This window comes from Barbus barbus, assembly GCF_936440315.1.
Source record: "Barbus barbus genome assembly, chromosome: 9".
NCBI classification, from domain to species: domain Eukaryota; kingdom Metazoa; phylum Chordata; class Actinopteri; order Cypriniformes; family Cyprinidae; genus Barbus; species Barbus barbus.
Window position 1 is genome coordinate 5,815,383 of NC_136737.1, and position 16,256 is coordinate 5,831,638.

At 37.3% G+C, this 16,256-nt stretch overlaps 1 protein-coding gene across 1 annotated transcript in view; it reads right to left on the reverse strand.

The window, feature by feature from the left end:
* Positions 1 to 16,256, reverse strand: part of LOC306874607 (uncharacterized protein) — a gene marked incomplete at both ends in the record, with an annotated part of 341,414 nt that overhangs the window by 50,597 nt on the left and 274,561 nt on the right. The window lies entirely within an intron of this gene.

Consider the following 16,256-nt stretch of genomic DNA (forward strand, 5'->3'; position numbering starts at 1 on the left):
GGTACTCTGCAAAGCTAACAAATTGTGGTCAAACTGTGGTTATAAAAATGGCCAAACATAAGTATATTTGTAGAAACGCATCAGCCTGTTGTTATTTTAATAGTTATAAAATATTCCAAACACTACTGTCTTGGAAGAAGAGAGCAAACTCAATCTAAGAAACTATAGTTTGAGAAACAGACCCTCACTGGTGCTCAGATATGATCTTCACTGATCAGGACACACTAAACACTGTTACAGAGAAGAGAAGACTGAGATGCTGCTGCTGAGTGAATCTGAGGATTGAGGAGATCTGGGAAGAGTTTAACTGTAAGATCTGTGATTAATGCCCTTCAGGCCAGCAACACATGGGAATTACTACAGAAAAAGGAATGAAACCTGAATATTTAAAGAATTAACTGCAAGAACACATGAGATTTGCAGAGCAGCCACTGCTGCACACAGAGGACTCTTCAATGAACAAGAATTCTTCTTTAAAGAACAACTGATATTATAAAGGTTTTAACTGACATATTTATTGAATTGAAGGCGTTTATGATGAATAATAAAACATTTTTTATACACTACTGTTGTACACTTGGGAACACTATAACTTTATAAAATAAATTTATACTTTTATTCAGAAAGGATACATGAAATTCATAAAAATGCCAGTTAATCTAATGTTTCTTAAGCCACAAAGCAGCATATTAGAATGATTTCTGAAGGATCGTGTGCGATTGAAGACTGGAGTAATGATGCTGAAAATTCAGCTTTGCACCACATGAATAAATTACATTTTACTATACATATAGATTGTAATGATATTTCAAAATATTGCTGTTTTGCTGTATTTTTTATTAATTAAATGCAGCCTTGTTGAGCAGAAGAGATTTCTTTAAAAACAGTGGTTTTCAATCCTGTTCCTGGGGATCCACTGCTCTGCACATTTTGAATCTCTGAGACGCTCTTATCCGTCTCGTTTGGTTTGACTGAATCGAACTCAAGTTTGCTTCCCCCCTTAGTGCAGATCTTTTGGCCAGGTGTGAATACAGCAACCGCACTCGGGTTCGGACCATACAACCGTACCGAGACCCAGCTGAAGAGGGGGTCTCTGTCCAGTTCCAAATGAATTCTGGTACAGTTGAAAGGATGAATCAATGAATAGATGACACACATGTGGTTTCGTTTACAATTACTGGTTCACTTGTAAAAAGGGAAGTGTGAAAGCGAACCACACCCGAGAAAAAAAAAAATTAACATTGTACTTGGTCCGAGTGAATTAGTGGACTTTCCTGGTGTGATTACACCCTCACTTGAGTTCATGGAGCTCTCTCCTAATGAGCTGGTGATCTGATGATTTGAATCAGGTGTATTAAATAAGGGCGACACAGGACTATAATTGAAAACCACTGTTTTGAAAACATTAAAAATCCTACTGTCCTCAAATTTTAAAACAGTACTGTAGATTATTGGTATTAAGTGCATAATCTGTTATGCTTGTTTGCACCTGGGATGTCACACAATTTGGACTCCGGTAACACTTTATAATAACTGCACACTATGAATCATTAGGTAAGCATTAGTAAATAGTCAGTTCATCCTTTATAAAGCATTGTTCCAACATTAATAGTCATTAGTAAGCAATTTATAAATACAGCTATAAATGCCTGGTTCTTGATTTATAAGCATAATTATTACAAAGGAGATTTAAAGGCTCAATTATCTTCCTAACAGAGAAAATAAACAAACACAACACAGAGGGATACAGAACTCAGAATTATTTATTTCAAGATGCAAAACAATGAAACTGTACAACTCTACACTTGAATTTTGATTTTATTTTTACTTTTTAGTTTTCTATGATATTTGCAGAGGTTTATTTTTCTTTTTTTATCAAGTGTGCAGTTGTACAGTTTCATTTTTTTCATCTTGAAAAAATATTTCTGTGTTCTGTTTCCCTCTGTTTTGTGTTTGTTTAACTTTTCTGTTTGGAATATAAATGTGTCTTTAAATCTGCAAACTTTTTTTAAAAAAAAGTTTGGTTGCATTAACAAAGGCACTCGCTCTCTGGTAACCTAGCAACGTAGGGAGTGACACGCTAACAGCCAATCATGTAACAGTATAATGTTTCGCCATATCGTTGTCTCGTGTCTAAGTGCACACGCGCGGCTGAGAGTGCACGTCTGCAGCCAGACCCTATTGGCTGGTCTGCTGGATTCCTCTTCATAAGCAGAAAATGATTGCCGCAGCGAGCGAGGAAATTGTAAATAAAAGAGAAAGTCAGCTCGCCAGTATGGCAGTTTTTTGGATATTATAAGTCTGACCGTAGTCAGACCAAATGTCGTCTGCAAATTATGCAAGACCGTCGTCCCCGTTAAAACTGGTAATACCACGAACTTGATGTACCACCTTAAAAAAAATATCAATAATTATCGATATCGACCGATATGAAACACTGATATCGTGATACAGTTTTCAGCCATATCGCCCAGCCCTATGATGTTAACTAAAGTAGTTAACTAATGAACCTTATTGTAAAGTGTTACCAATACAGATGGGAGCATATGATTTTTAAAACTGTATTTAACAAGTCATTTTAAACTTTTATAAAAAAAAAAAAAAAGAATATTATAAAATTATTGTAACTGTATTTTAATTTAGATTTTTTTTTTTTGTTGTTGTTATGGTAGAACATAGCACTTAGCTAATACTATCATGGATTTTAGTCCCAGTGAAATTGCCATGTTTAAACTGATAAACATTTATGACTTGTATGCAGTATATATTTCTTAAAATATCTTTTTCTTAAAAAAAAAAACACCTCAACCAAATGCATAAATGTGAATACTCTCAGAGTGTAGTTGAGACTCCAATAATACATTATTGGGGGTGTTTCAATTTCCAATATGTCTTTGGAAATCTGTTTTCTACTTGGAAATCTGCCTTTTCTCCATTTTTAATTAGATTCAACTTTGTCACTATGCAGAGTGCAGTACAGAGCCAATGAAATACAGACATTATTAATTATTTATTAACAGTCAATATTGTATGACCTATAGACATACATGTCTAAAAGCTTCCCAAGACACACACACACACACAAAAAACAAAAAAACAAATGGTCTCAAATGGTCGCTGTTTTGAGGGAAAATATTCAAAGACTGATCATTCATTTACCAATAGAAGAAAATTATTTAACTTTCATTTTACCACAGAATTTCAATAAATCTGAATTCTGTTGTGTTTTCCAATAATAATGAAACACTTGCATTAAATAAATGATAATTTTGTCAATTTCCTTGACAAACACATAATCAGATAACAACATTTATATTTTATTTATTATATGTGTCATTTGAAACTGAAATACTTAGTAAATATTTGCTGACAAACTATAAATGAGAATTTGCCAGTAAGGATTTTGCATCTGTAACAATAATTGAATTGAATTGAATTGAATTTAAATTGTTCATACGCACTCAGAAAAAAGGTACAAAAGCTGTCACTGGAGCAGTGTCTTTTTGAAAGGTACTAATATGTACACTTCAGGTACTTCAGGTCTTTTAGGGGTAAAAAGGTGAGAACATTGAAAACATTGCAGGAACTTTTTGAAAGATATGTGATTTACATGCAGAGCTGGACTGGGACAAAAAATAAATAAAAAAATCAACCCTGGCATTTTGGGTCAAAGCGGCCCACCACTACAATCAGAATCGGTCCAGTTGGACACCACTCATATACATTGTCATTCAGAATACACATTAACTCTGTGCGTCTTTATGTGTGTATATTGTGGACCCGTGTACTCACTCAACTTTGACTGACTATTAAGAGTAAGTCAAGAATATGACTGTTTGAGGAGAAAAGTATAGCCATGCACCGTTCATTATTTTATAGCAAATTCTGATTGCCAATTTATTTTACAAGCAAATGGACTGATTCTGATACTGACTGCTGATTTTGTTTCCTTTTCTTTAAGCAAGAGATAAGAAAGGTTGACAGTCTACAAAAACAAGATGTTTATTTGCTCTATTACAGGTAGGGGTGAGCGATATGATGGTACAAATGTGTTCTGAGAGTGGAGAGTGATAAATAACACTATTATATAAAAAATACATACCTTTGACAGTGAATGTTATCTCTGGGGGGGATCCTCTGGGGCTGCTGACCGTTGGTTTATATTGTCCATAGTCTGTGGTTTTGATGTTGCTGATCTTGAGATCTCCGGTCTGCTTGTCCAGCTGCAGTCTGTCTTTGAATGACCCATCAGATTTAACCTCTACTGAGATCTCACTGGAGCCAATGCTGATTGTAGCTATAGAACTTCCACTGAACATCCACTCAATCTCATCATCTGTGTGTATTTTAGTAACACCAGACTTTAGAGTGACTGAATCTCCCTCCATCACTGACACTGACTCCACATCACTCGTTTCTGTTCCATTAGCAAACACACCTGCAGAACAAACAGAAACAGTCAGAAATGAAACTTATAACACACTCAGAAATCACAATCAGTGGAAATCTATTGTGACTTGCAGCAGACTTGAGGGGAGAAAAGTGGTGACGATTTTTGGGGGGGGCTGAATTTTAACTAGAGAAGGCCAACAGCTGGATAACTATGGCCCTGGGCAGACTACATTAAAATTAATGAATATTATTATACACAAAAATACAGCAGGGAATAAGAAAATTAGGAAAATAAAATGCGCATTTCCGGCGTGAAGGAAAACGAAACCGAAAGTGCTGAAGCTATGCTCAAAAGCCAAACTTACCGATCAGGAATAATCGGAACAGAACAACAGTAAGAGTGCTCTTCATCCTGATGTAGAGTTGCGTGCATATATATATATATGATCCGTAGAGTTACTGATATCCTGAGTGTTTGTCAGAGAGCCGTTTTTGGGCCGCACCCTGAACCAGAGATCTGAACAACAACAAAAATCCTACTACTTACATAAAGACTTCTACACCGACTAGCATTTACTGGTGAACTACCTCAATTGTTTATATTATTCTGAAACAGTCAGGTCGATATTACTTATTTTCAAGAACTATAAAAAGCGCAGTCTAGTAGCCTACCTAAAATGGCTGAAGTTTCCGTTTTTCTCTATCACACATGCGCAGAGCGACACCTATAACGAAAGCCACACACGCAGAAACGAAGCTTTTCAAAGCTTCGAATCAACTGAACCGATTGCTTTGCAAAATGATTCATTGTTTCGAAGCGCTCGAAACACCACACGCTGGTGACGCCTGCTGGTCAAAAGTGTAAATGCAACAAAAACTCAGGCTAAAACAAAAAGCCCTTTTATAGCCCATTGCAAATGTTTTATTGAAAGTATACTACGTTAAATGCAATACAAATAATAAAATACCATTAAATATGAAGTGTCTGTATGATACTGTTTTAAAAATATTTTATATTAATTCGCAGGGCTTGCTTTAATTGTTTTATGGACAGCTTCTATATAGAGGCCAGTAAGAGACTATTTCCTACTTCTCATTCTTTTAATTACTCAAATATCTTGTTAAAAATCTTTACAAATTGATGAAACTGATCTGAGATCAGGTAAAAACTATAGACGCTAGTTCAATGGTTCGCCGCTGGGGGCGATCTCAATGAACTTGCATGATTAATGGATTCACACACACACACACAGTAGGGGGATTTACCCAGGTATGATGAACAAAGACCAGGAGTCAGAGATGCAGAAAAATTTACTGAAGAAAATAGTTTGCAGTTTCATCTGCAGATGTCAGCTTCAATACTTGCGATGTAGTTTCTAGGCCACTCTGCCTACATGTTCAAGACACTAGCAATTATACTCTAACAGAGATCACTATACATAGGTAAGCATGATTCTGGTTGGTCAAAACAGATCAACTTAGAAATTCTCCACATGGACATAAAACTTGAAGCATATCTTCTAGTGATTATTTTGCTGACAAATGATCATAGGTCAGATGACGTACATCTGATACTCTGGGCGGCTGGGCCCAGTTTTTCAAAAGTAATTCAGTGGAATTTCGGATTGGATCAAATCTTGGAAATGGGTTTTTTCAAAAGCAAAAGAGGGATTCCTAACTAAGATCAGAGCATGTAATCCAGTTTTACATTTGATCTGGATCAAACCTGCCCTTTGGGTTTTTCAAAACTTTGAACTCAGTTTGGGATCCATTTGACACACAAAACAAAAACAGGATTATCCTGATCCCATCAGAAGGGTGGATCCAGTTGTGATTTTTCGAACCAAATAAAATCTGTTTTTTTTAAGTGAATGATCACAAAATCAATGTTTACTGATGGAAAGAGCTGGTCTCTGTCCTGTAAATTATTTCTGACTATTGGATAGTATTGTTTTTTTGTTATTTAACATTAACAACTTAACATAACAAAATAAGGAATGTAAATTGTTTCTGTTTATTACAGTGTTTCTGTTTCTTACAATTAAAACAAAGAATGGCTATTTGTGGCCACCGGTATTTTGCCTACCTGTTGTTCTTTGCTAAGCCAGTAGGCTAAACTGTTGGTTCCATTTAAGGCGCTGGTAAACAGGATACAATCCAATGTTCCATTTAAAAAAACTGGGATAAAAGTAAGATGGATCAGGTGATCCTGGATAGCAAAACATGGGATTTCCAAATCCGGATCAATTTGATCAATATTATCAGGGTGACAGCAAACTACGGTTTCCTCCTGGGCTCTCTCTGCAGCTGCAGAGATAGACATTCACACATACGCAGAGAACACTTATATGTACTTCAAGGTTGCCGGGCTCTGCCCTGAATCTTATCAAATATGGTTAACCACGCACACACACACACAGAATGAGGGGCAGCTTCTTAGTAAAAATTAGACTAAAACCATATTCAACTTACAGTGCAAAAAAAAAAAAAAAAAAAAAAAAATTGATCCCCTGCTGATTTTCTACGTTTGCCCACTGACAAAGAAATGATCCGTCTATAATTTTATTGGTAGGTTTATTTTTAACAGTGAGAGACAGAATAACAACAAAACATGATTTAGTACTTGGTGGGAAAACCTTTGTTGGCAATCACAGAGGTTAGATGTTTCTTGTAGTTGGCCACCAGGTTTGCACACATCTCAGGAGGGATTTTGTCTCACTCCTCTTTGCAGATCCTCTCCAAGTCATTAAGGTTTCAAGGCTGATGTTTGTCAACTTGAACCTTAAGCTCCCTCCACAGATTTTCTATGGGATTAAAGTCTGGAGACTGGCTAGGCCAGCAAGCAATTTTGCGTTTAAAACATGTCTATTAGCCATTCAAACACAGCCCAGACATCTAGGCTAAAACAAGGCAAAATTTGGACTGTCAGTGAAAATTTAATAGATGTCTAATCGTAGCCCAAGAGTAGACTAGACATCAGTTAGACCACTACATGTATACGTCTAATAGACAGTGAATATGGGTTTAGGCTAAAACAAGACTGAATTTGGGCTGTCAGTGAAAATTTAATAGACCTCTAACCATAGCCCAAGAATAAACTAGTCATCAAATAGACAGCTAATGAATGGCTACATCTAATAAACAACAAAATGGCAATCCAGCCAACAAATTAAACATACAGCTTTTAAGAAAAATACAATTTTTAAAAACTTAGACAATACAAAATGATAAAAATAAAGAATTAACAAAAAATATTATAAATACAATACACCTAAATATAAATATTATGATAAAGAATAGGAAATTAACAACTTAAAAATAATAAAACATAAAAATAAAATATTTTCAATAACTTAAGATATTTAAGAGAAAAAAAAGGACATGGATAAATGACAACACAAACCAACAAAAGGGTTATTTTAATTTAATTTTTTATTTATTTGAACAAATAAAACAACCAACATTGAACTTAAACAGGAACTTATTCATTACTGGTTTCATGTCTTGCTTAAAATGCTTCCCAGCTGCATTCCTCAAGTCCAATTCTATTGCTGCTGGGAAGTTGGTCATCACAGCACCTGCCAAATAAGAAAAAAATAAATAGCATAAGAAAAGAATTTAACTAAATTTATAACTTTTTTGAAATGCGTTTCTCTGGTTATTTTTGTTGTTATTCTGCCGCTCACTGCTCAAATAAACCTACCATTAAAATTATATACTGATTATTTCTTTGTCAGTGGGCAAACGTACAAAATCAGCAGGGGGAATCATTTTTTTTCCACTGTATATTCTAATAACATGCAGACACATCAATATCATAAATGTTCTAATCACTCACTGGTTACATAGATGGGAGGTCCAAAACGACCTCTGTGACATGGCAGTGTGACCCTGAGAGAAGACGGAATTCAGCATGTAAAAGCTTACGGTTACACATTCAGTACAAGGAAGAAAAATATTCAGATAAATAGATAATAAATTGATGTCTAACTACCAATATATGGTAACTAATAATTTAATTCAATATTAATAACTTTGATTAATAATTATTCAAGAAGAAACAAAATGACTGTTATGAAGGTTGTGATGGCTCCAGGATTCCACTTCTTTAAAATATACATAATAAATATAGACATAACACACACACATATTAAGTAAACAAAAAACCTTGACAGCACTATATCTAGATTTACATTTGCATTTAATCATGTAGCAGATGCTTTTATCCAAAGCGACATACAAATGAGGACAATAGAAGCAATCAAAACCAACAAAGGAGCAACAACATGCAAGTGCAATGACAAGTCTTGGTTAGCCTAACACAGTACACATAGCCTTGTTGCCTAATTTCCTGTTTGCCTTTGATTCTCTTATCATTTGGTCTCTGTTTGCACCTTGCCTAGACCACTGCTTGTTATCATCGTATTACCTCTCTTGTCAAACCCTCTGGATGAAAGTGATTGTGTGCCTCTTTGGGATTGCACAATAATGCATCATTTACTTTCAGAACGCAAGCTTCTAGAGCAGTGCTTCTTCCCAAACCTGTCCTGGAGGACCCCCTGCCCTGCACATTTTGTGTATGTCCCTAATCTAACACATCTGATTCAACTCATCAGCTCGTTAGCAGAGACTGCAAGCACTAAATTGGGTGTGTCTGGGCACATAGGTCTGATGTACTGAATTTAGGTGAAGAGGTACAGAGCCAGAGGTGGTTTTGTAGGCAAACATTAATGCCTTGAATTTTATGCAAGCAGCTATTGGTAGCCAGTGCAAACTGATAAACAGAGGTGTGACGTGCATTCTTTTCGGCTCATTAAAGTTTAATCTTGCATTTTATTGATGGCATTTTGAATGCACAAAGATACTGTGACGAGATCCTGAGGCCCATTGTTGTGCCATGCATCCATGACCATTGCAGCATGTCCAGCTGAATTCAATTAGTGATTTGTTAGACAGGTATAGACGGTTTCAACGGCAACAACATAAACAAACGTTACTGCGCATGCGTGCTTTAGTGGCCCTAACTTAACTTCCGGTAGACATCCAAATAGAATCAATAACAACAGCTAGGTCCCTCTAGAGTAGATTATTTTTTTAAACATGCATTATGTGCTCATGTTTATTCAATGAAAAGCCTTTAAAAAATCAGTCAGTTTTGATATCGTGGCGGGTCACCACAAATAAATAAATGTATGGGAAACATATCCTACAGCACAACAACCTGAGCCCAACTTTTACTTATCAGCTTAACTAACTGCGTTTGTAGCCGGCGCCGCTAACCAGACCGATAAACAAACACAGACCGGAAGTTAACTTCGGGCCAGGCGCGTGCGTTAGGCTAACAGTGCTACTGATACTTTCTGTTCCACTCGGACATCTTGTTTAGATACTTTCTGCCCCTTTTCTTCCAGGGCGGCCAGTACCACCCCTTCTGACCCTTGGCTATCTGACGTTCTCCGCGAACATCGTTCTAAACTCAGGGCTGCAGAAAGGGTGTGGCACATAATCATAAAATCCTACTGACCTTAATTTATATCGATCACTCCTCTTTGACTTCTCTGCTAATGTCGCCACTGTTACAAGGACATACTATCATGACAAAATTAACAATTGGCCTAACTCTCGCATGCTCTTTAAAACATTTTCCTCTCTCCTTTTTCCTTCCACTCCTTCATCAACTCTTACAGCTGACGACTTTGCCTCATTGTTCATAAATAAAATTACAAACCTCACTGCACAATTCTCTCAAAATACACTCGTTCACATCCTTCTCTTCACTCTCTGAGGCAGAAGTCTCTAAATTCATCCTTTCCAGTCATCCTACTACCTGTCCGCTTGATCCTATTCCATCTCATCTCCTTCAAGCCATTTCACCTGCAGTCGTACCTGCACTCACTCACATCGTTAACACATCCCTTCACACTGGAGTTTTTCCCTCAGCATTTAAACAGGCTCGTATAACCCCACTTCTAAAGAAATCCACTCTTAACCCAACTTTTAGGGAACTATAGACCGGTTTCCCTTCTTCTACCTTTCATTGCAAAAACACTTGAACGAGTTATGTTCAACCAAGTCTCTGCCTTTCTCACACAGAACAACCTCCTGGACAGCAACCAATCTGGCTTCAGAAGTGGACATTTGAACGAAACTGCCTTGCTCTCAGTTGTTGATGCCCTAAGACTTGCAAGAGCAGCTTCCAAGTCTTCATAACTTATTTTGCTGGATCTGTCTGCTGCTTCTGATACGGTCAACCTCCAGATCCTCCTGTCAACCCTATTGAGAAAGGGCATCCCAGGAATTGGGAATATTTTCGGTCCGCCAGGAAACAAAGATTTAGTGGCGCCAAAGTCGTCTTGTTTACAAATGTGACGACAAATGCTTATCAGGGTCAACTAAACACTGGATTTTCAAAAGTATGTGAAATATTTAAAGTTTGCGGCATAGAATCCTTTAAATACGTCCGAGAGTATTACACACTGGTCTGTTATTATGGCGACATTTCCACGCTCCAAAACGTGACGCTGAACGCAACAAACTGTGGGCGGGCATCATGGGCGGGCCTTGACCAATTGAAAGCTGCTATCTATTCCAGACCTTCAGCCGTCAGTCTGAAGGACTGGCTACGCTAGACTATGACATCAAAAACTTGTGGAAGTTTACCTACAATTGGTTAAGAGGCTGTATCTCCGCCAAACTTTGATCAATCGATACAGAACTTGGTACACTTCATCAACACCATGATGTGAAGGTACATGCCAAAGTTGGGAACATCGCCACCAACAGGCGCTATCACAAGATACCAAAAATACTAATTTTTGCTTATAACTTTAGAACAGTTTATCATAAAATCATAATCTTGTCCATGGATTCCTTGTGTCATGCTGAATCTTTGGATATCAGTTTTGCCAGGAATAACTTAAACATTTGTCGGCCATTTTGAAATTTGTCATAAATTGCAATATCTTTAAAACCATTTGACATATCTGCACAAAAATTGGTAGGGATCAGAAACACTGTCTTGGGAGTACCTGAGAAGTTTGAACACAGCGCCACCTAGTGTTCCAAAGATAATGATTTTTACAAAAACACATATAACTTTTGGAAACATTGTCCAAATTTAGTTATTTTTGTATCTTTTCATTCCCTGGATTATGCCAATTCTGACAATATCTAATTTGTAATTTTCCATGAATGTGTCTGTCTGTCAAATTGAAGTAAATTAAAAACAGGTTTTTTGCTACTCCTCCTAAGAATTTTTTTTTTCTTCCAATTTTGTCCAAAATCGAATCAGATGATCTTTGGACTGAGCCACACAGAAATGCCTTAATGGATTTTTCAAATGTCAGAAGGACTAGCCGAGTTGAGGCTGCTCTCGTTAGGATACATGAGCACTGGTCATCGCGTGGAGCTCATGTCTGCAAAATCGGCGAAGCACATTTTCAAATAGGTGCTGTCTTTGTAAATAAACCATAGATTTGAGTTTAAAACAACTACATTCTCACCTGAAATACTTTTCAAACTACATTTCATGACAGTAATAGTTTTAAAAAAGTATGCAAATATGGTGGTTGAAATACAGTGATGCGTGAACTCAACTAATCAGCATGCTCAGCGGCCAAGTCCCACCCCCTAAAGTTCCAGACCTTTGAAAAAGTACTACCTCGCGAGCAGGGACTTTCTGAGGGGCAAATCTGAACCCGGAACTTTATTTAGATCCTGATTCCTGCAGTGTAAACACACAGAGTACCACCCAAAGTCCCTAGTCCCTGGGTAAAGTTCCTGCGGTGGAAAAGGGGCTTAGCTCAATGTTTTACACCACAGATCCCACATGCTTCACGTCGTGGATTCAAAACTCAGTGTGAAGCCTAGGCTGCAAGAGGTACTCTGGTGACAAGTGATGCAGAAGTTGCTTCAGTTTCAGGCACTGTGCATTTCCGAAAATCTGACATTTTTAAATGCAGCTAGCAGTGCATTTATGTACAAATGAATTACTTTGAATTGACTCAGTTTAAATTCTGAACTTCTTTCAGCAGCCGCATGAACCACATCTTCCCAGTGGTCCAACAAGATAAGTGACAGGGACTTGATCTGGAGACTGTGGGTCCTGTGTGGTGCAACTTTATAACCTTTTTTTAAATTGTTTTTCTTTTACATTTTGATTAATTAAATATGTGGGTACTTAAATAAGTGATGTACTAATTACTCTTATTTAGATTGGAAATAAGTTTTTTTTTTGGTTCATTCTAGCTTGAACTACTGAAATTCTGCAGCTATATGAATACATTTCTCAGTGGTGTATTGTGATAACCAACAAACACTTTACTTGAAAAGTTGGATGTTTGAATCCCATGTGGTGTAATATTCAAGTTTTTATTAGGAGTTCAAGCACCCTATTGTAGTCTTCATTCGCTTTGAATGGCCAAGGCATTAAAGACAGGTAAAGCAACCAATCATGTTTCGTTTTGTGCCGCGTCGCGTTTCTGGGTGTGAAAACGTCGCCACAATAACAGACCGATGTGTAAAACTCTTGGACATATTTTAAAGATTCTATACCACAAACTTTAAAATTTTTTCACATACTTTTGAAAATTCAGCGTTTAGATGATCCTGACAAGCGCTCGTTGTCAGTTGTAAACACGACGGGTTTCTTCTTTCGTGAGGGGGTTTGGCGCCATGGCATTTTTGTTTCCAGGTGGAACATTAAAGAATGCAACACACACGTCTCCCGGAAATCCTGTATAATCAGAACCAATCCAACAATGACTTCAAAACTCCTGAAGTGTTTCCAGATAAGTGTGCCATATGCATCAGACGTTTAGCTAACATTCTGTGGGTGTGACGTCTGAGGCTGAGACTAACCCTATTGTAATTGTAAGGATTTTATTTAAAAATGATTATTCTTCTCCTGTAAAACTGATCGCGCAGCCCAAACCGTAAGGCCTAGAGAGCTGAAACTTGGTCAGATCAGAGTAGTATTGCTAACTACACAGATCCAAAGACTCGCTCCAACTGGACTAAAGTTGCACTATAAGCCGCAACACAAGGATGCGCTATTTTAGAATAGCACATCCTTTTGGTGCGGCTGACACGGCTGATTTTGGCTCAGAAGAGCGTACACAGTTTGCCTTCAGTGGATAATCTCTAAAATGGTGCTACAGTGATGCAGAGAGACACAGAGGAGATAAATTGTTGTAAAAAAGTCATTTTTATTTTCTTTGCGTACAAAAAGTATTCTTGTCACATGATAAAATTCAGATTGAACCACTGATGGCAGATGGACTATCCTGATGATGCTTTTCATACTTTTCTGTGCCTTGACAGTGGTAATTACTTGGCAGTCAATGGGACAGTCACAAGCCTCCCGGGTCTCATCTAAAACATCTTAAATTGTGTTCCGAAGATGAACAAAGCTTTTATGGGTTTGAAACGACATGGGGGTAAGTGATTAATGACAAAATTGTCATTTTGGGGTGGAGTAAACCTTTAACAGTGGTAAATAGAATCCATTGCTATTTGCACTTAGTATAAATAGCATCTAATTAAAAGCAATAGCGATAGCAATTAGATGCCATTTACACTTAGTGCAAATAGCCACTGCCATATTATATTAGGTACAAGATAAGATAATTTAAGACCAGATAGATAGTGTTACGGTAAGCAGACTGGACACAGATGAATGTTCAAACAATGCAATATATTTATTTGATTCAGCAATAGGGGAAGCAGGGAAGGATGGCGAGTATGAACTTGGAAGTTTAATGAGATGTAAAAGGATATCCTGAGAGATTTTGTCTTGCCAGGAACTCATGGATGACATGGAGCAGCACACACCCAAGAGCGATGGTGGAGAGACAACTCAATGGTTGATGAGGGAAGACAGACAATGAAGACACGGGGAACCCACGAGGAGGAGGAACAGGAGGTAAGTATACGATCAGGTTAATAGTAGATAGTTGCATAGAGCTGTTCGTGTAATCAAAATCAGGCAATGTGCTGGAGTGGGGTGTGTGCTTAAATAGTTCTGGATGGATTGGATGCCAAATGAGGTGCAGGTGACGTGAATTAATACTCAGGTGATTGTGATCGTTGTGATGGATTGGTTTTGGAGCCTGGCTGATCTGTGACAGAGGGATGAAAAACAATATTAATAAATAATTCTTAATAATATAAATATTAATAGACTAATAGACTAGAAAACTTTGTTGGTATTAGAAGAAGTGCATTAGCATGTTTAAATCATACTTATCTGACCACCATCAATTCGTAGCAGTGAATGAAGAGGTATCATATCGATCAGTATGGAGTACCTCAAGGCTCAGTACTAGGGCCGTTACTTTTCACGCTTTGTTACCCTTGGGAAATATCATCAGGAAACACGGGGTTAGCTTTCACTGTTATGCTGATGATACTCTACAGGTGCTGGTCATAAAATTAGAATATCATGAAAAAGTTGATTTATTTCAGTAATACCATTCAAAAAGTGAAACTTGTATATTAGATTTATTCATTACACACAAATTGATATTTCAAATGTTTATTTCCTTTAATTTTGATGATTATAACTGACAACTAATGAAAGTCCCAAATTCTCAGAAAATTAGAATATCAATTAAGACCAATGCAAAAAAAAAAACCAAACCATCAATGACTGTGGAAACTTTACACTGGACCTCAAGCAACGTGGATTATGTGCCTCTCCTCTCTTCCTCCAGACTCTGGGACCTTGATTTCCAAAGGAAATGCAAAATTTACTTTCATCAGAGAACATAACTTTGGACCACTCAGCAGCAGTCCAGTCCTTTTTGTCTTTAGCCCAGGCAAGGCGCTTCTGACGCTGTCTCTTGTTCAAGAGTGGCTTGACACAAGGAATGCGACAGCTGAAACCCATGTCTTGCATACGTCTGTGAAGTGGTGGTTCTTGAAGCACTGACTCCAGCTGCAGTCCACTCTTTGTGAATCTCCCCCACATTTTTGAATAGGCTTTGTTTCACAACCCTCTCCAGGGTGCAGTTATCCCTATTGCTTGTACACTTTTTTTCTACCACATCTTGTCCTTCCCTTCGCCTCTATTAATGTGCTTGGACACAAGCTCTGTGAACAGCCAGCCTCTTTAGCAATGACCTTTTGTGTCTTGCCCTCCTTGTGCAAGGTGTCAATGGCCGTCTTTTGGACAACTGTCAATTCAGCAGTCTTCCCCATGATTGTGTAGCCTACAGAAATAGACTGAGAGACCATTTAAAGGCTTTTGCAGGTGTTTTGAGTTAATTAGCTGATTAGAGTTTGGCACCAGGTGTCTTCAATATTGAACATTTTCACAATATTCTAATTTTCTGAGATACTGAATTTGGGACTTTCATTAGTTGTCAGTTATAATCATCAAAATGAAAGGAAATAGACATTTGAAATATACCAGTCTGTGTGTAATGAATGAATCTAATATACAAGTTTCACTTTTTGAATGGTATTATTGAAATAAATCAATTTTTTCATGATATTCTAATTTTATGAGCAGCACCTGTATATTTCTTCACGGCCCGGTGAAACACACCAAATCGAGAAACTTATGGAATGCATAGTCGATATAAAAAACTGGATGACGAGTAATTTCTTACTGCTAAATTCGGAAAAAAACAGAGGTGTTAATTGTTGGACCTAAAACCCCCACAAGTATTAACCTAGAACTCTGTCTAACACTTGATGGCTGCTCTGTCGATTCTTCATCATCAGTCAAGAACCTAGGTGTGCTATTTGATAGCAATCTCTCCTTTGACAGCCATGTTTCTAACATTTGTAAAACTGCATTTTTTCATCTTAAAAATATATCTAAACTGAGACATATGCTCTCAATGTCAAATTCAGAATGA